Raw genomic sequence first — 4301 nt, 5'->3', positions numbered from 1 at the left:
TGCCTCCTCAGCCCCCCTCCCTCATCCGCCGCTTGCCTACTCACCCCTCGCGGGCCGCACAGTGAGCCCACGCGGGCCACATGTTGTGCAGGCCTGAGCTAAAGGCTGTGGGGATACTTCAGGTGCATTCTTGTAACAATAAAATAGGTTGAGTCTTCTGAGTAATTAAGGGACGGAATGTTTAAGTATTGGTGTTGCATTGGTTAGTAATTTAATTGATTATTAGAGCTGGGCAATTTTTTGAGGACAAATAGTTTATTTGCCAAAACATGAAGCTTCAGTCAACCTGAAACTAGTCGTGAATTTGACAAAATACTTGAATAGTCATTGGGTGATGGGGATGCTATTGCATGGTGGTTAAGCTTGGGAGCTGGGAAAGTCAAGTCAAGTTCATGTCCCTGTTTCAAGGGCTCTTTATTTATTTATACATTTTGGAACAGCATCAACATGAGAGATTGAAAGGCCCTGTTTTATGGATATTGAACATAAAGGCCCAAAGAGCTAACCATGTCTATAAATTCTTTCACTGTCCAACATTAAACAGTAATAGGCAGATTCAGGGTTATTTTTAAATAGAAGCCTTGGTTTTACTTCATTACTTGGCAAACACCCAAAAGCATTCATTCAAATTGAAAGTTTATTGATTAAATATGAGAAAGAACAAGAAATCATTACTTGCCTTTATATTGAAACTGTGGTTGAGTGATTATGCAAAACAAACTTGGTCAAACCTGATCAAAGTCTCTCTCCTTATGAAGTCAAAATATCAGAGTTCCTTATTTTCAGAACAACCTTTCTTTGATAAAAAGGAAAAGGTTAATTTTACTCTCAGTCCTGATGGGAATGGCATTCCCTTATCCTATTCTTAACAAACAGACAGACACAAGGTGGAGGAGAGATGGGATAGAAAAGATGGGTAAAATATAGCTTTTGTTGATGTTTTTGGAACCCTGGACCTCTGGTTAGTTACTAGTGGGTGCTTTGACTGGCAAGCTGACCACGACACCTGATGCTTGGACCCTGGTTAGTTACGCTCTAACCCGGGCCATCATCTGGTTGGATCCTTTCTCTTTAGACCAGGCAGGTTTGGATAGATGCAATATGATTGACTTCAGGATTCAATTACAAGCCAAGAGAATGAGACAGGATAGGAGGAAAGAAAGAGTGGGCAGAAAAGAACTCAAGGGAAGGGAACACAATACAGGATCTTATATGCCTTTGTGGTGCTGGTAATTAGATATCCACACTGACGGGCTGGAGACTGGATGTCATGATAATGTGCTGACTTTCAGCACTCACAGGTGAGAACAAAGTTCTTCAAACAAGAACAAGGCCAACCGGCCTTCCTCTCAGGAAGAAAGTCTTTTAGATGAGTCAAGATGAGATGAGACGAGACGAGCTGGAAACCCCCCCAGGGGGGGAATGGGTGGCATAGTTCACCCCCCTCATTATTTTGTCCACCAGTTTTGGTCTATGAACTTCTGGCTCCACATTTTCTGTTTTTAACAAACATAATTTCAACAGTTCTTTGATTATATCAACATGGCCTTTTTGGTTTAGACTAATCCAGTTTCTCTGTCTCATTCTCTTGCACCTGTTTATAACATACACAGTTTTCCATAGTTATTGTAACTTCTTATGAACTTTCACATACTTTTTAACATTTGAAGTCACAATAGGGGTGCACTTTATAGCCTAATAGTCACAACAGGCCCCACAGTAGCGTATCCTGTAGACCAGTGGCTAGGTCATTCTTCTAAGATCACCAAATTCAAATCCCTGGTCCCCATCAGGCAGAGGGGGAAATGAACACTGGTCTCTCATAGCTCAGGTGGGTGCGCTAACCACTGGGATAAAAATTATGCACTTGGCATGCTCTATCCATTTTGTGAATCTAGCCCTTCATTTCCTTTGCTTTTATGTGAAAAGATGCCCAAAAATACAATACAATACTTTTTTTTTTGGTTGAATGAAATAGTTTTCAAACTTTTGACACAAACCGATTTAAAAAAATGGAATTGCCAGTGAACAGAAAAATCAGTTATTCATCCCGCTGTTTTCATGTTGTTATTTTTGTTTTGTTTCATTTGTCCCTCTTTCCTGCCTTCTTTTCCTTCTTAATCTTATCACTTCCTTTCCAGGAATACATCATTGCTTATCCTTATCTGTTAGTCCTTGATTTTCTGTAATGTCCTAGATGTCATAGGGGATGTATATTAGTTTATGTACCCAGTCACTAAGAGGCGGTATCCAGCACAAATAACCCAGACATCACTGGTCCTAAGGTGGGTCACTAAGCACATAAAGAGGGAGGAATAAGGAACTCCACCACTCTTTGGGATCAGCTTGCTACAAGAAAGGTTACATTTTAATTTAGACAAAAAACTTTATTTTCCATCAAAAAAAAGTTTTCAACTAGTCCTAATCAGGAGCCAAATTATATTTGTGCATCCTCCAGTTTTTGACCAGTATAACTCCAATGACTCCTCTGGAGTTTCTAATGATATACATTATTATAAAAGAGGAGACTCAAACCATATACCCCATTTGGGACCAGAACCTGAACTGGTAGAAATCAGTGTTGCTTCATTGGAGGCAATGACCCAGATCCCAAGATGGTATAAATCAGCCACAGCCCTACTGGCGTCAGAGGACTCAATCCCCAGTTGGTGTAAATTAGTGTAGCTCCATTATAGTGATTGAAGTTATGCCAGTGTGCAACAGCTGAAAATCTAGCGCAGAATATTCAAACACGCCACTAACACAACTTCTGCCCTCATCTGTCACTGATGGAAGAAACAAAGAAAGAATTTAGAAGGAAACCGAGAAAGGAAGAGAAGAGTCTTGTCAGTCATAATTCCCCTGATCAAAATGGCTTTATCACAGCAAACCAAACTCTGCTTGCAAATCCAGCAGGAACTCCACTCACTTCCATAATGAAGTGTGATTGAGACCAAGTTTCCTTGATACTCTTAGGGTAAGATTCTACCACATTGACTGGCTGAGTCAGATACCCAGGTGGGGTAAATCATTGTAGTCCCAGTGAAGTTAATGCATACACTTTGATTTCCACTAACTGTCTGGTCCAGAGGGGCTTCATATGGAGTATGGCAGTAGTCATTGTGAACAGAGCTAGTTGGGAAATTTTTTATACCTGTGCTAAACCTTGACAAAAACAAAAAAAGTATTTATTTTCAACAATTTTTTCTTCAAATGTCCCCATGCTCTTTGACCAAAATGTACTGGGTTTTGTGCTTTAATATATTTTTCATTATAAAAATCCCCGCAAAATCGCTGACAACAGACATTTTGCTCATTTTCATCTAAAAATGTTTCTAGCAAAAGATCTCCACCAACCAATAAAGGTTGAAAACTGGCCCATCAGGACACCACCAGTTTTACACTGATGTAACCTCATTCATTTCAGTGGAGTAACTCCTGATTTATTCCCGTGAGTGCAGAATCTGTCTGATTCAAAGTAGGTGTAGAATTTTTCCTCTCTTATACTCATCTTACATAGGTGTGAATGTCTGTACTAGGTACTAGGGAGGAGACAGCCAGTGCTCATCCCCTCTCTTCTTCCACTGGAACACTTTGTATGAGCTGGGATTCGAGAAAGTGATTCTGCATACCCCACTTTGCCCATATGGATTGTGGGGTTCAGTTCAACATGCAGGATAGCTCCTGCCTCCAGCAGTCAAGAGACACCTGGGTTGCCTCTTTCCCTGTAAACTCCTCAGACCCCAAATAATATTTGACTAGAAATCCCATAGGCCAATTACATCTAGTTCTGTTCCCTTTCTTGTGAATGCTAAGATACATGCTGATAAACAAGAGAGAGAGACAGACAGACAGAGATGATGTATGGAGAGATAGACTAACCATCTGTATAACATACCAAGAAGCACATCCATGTTACTTTTTATTCTGTGCTTGGTTCATAGTTTGACATGCTGATGAGGTCTGTCATGAAAATAGAGGGAAGGGTAGCCACTTCCTTACCTGTAAGGGGTTAAGTAGTTCAAATAGCCTAGTTGGCACCTGACCAGAAGGACCAATGAGAAAAGAAGATACTTTCAAATCTGGGGTTGGGGGAGGGTTTGTTTGTTGTTCTCTTTTGTTGTTCCCTCTCCAGACAGAGGGAGAAACCAAGCAGGTACATCTCTTGAAAATATACGTGGAATAATCCATCTAAAACCACAGAAATTGTAAATAGGGCAAGGAAATGCATTAGGTTATCTTTTGTTTTCGCTTGTGAATTTTCCTATGCTACAGAGGTAGTTTTATTCATATTTTTGTAA

The sequence above is a fragment of the Terrapene carolina genome, unplaced genomic scaffold (assembly GCF_002925995.2).
Source record: "Terrapene carolina triunguis isolate 2854851 unplaced genomic scaffold, T_m_triunguis-2.0 Scaffold886, whole genome shotgun sequence".
In the NCBI taxonomy this organism is placed as follows: Eukaryota; Metazoa; Chordata; order Testudines; family Emydidae; genus Terrapene; species Terrapene triunguis.
Note: the sequence above shows the minus strand (reverse complement) of the source record.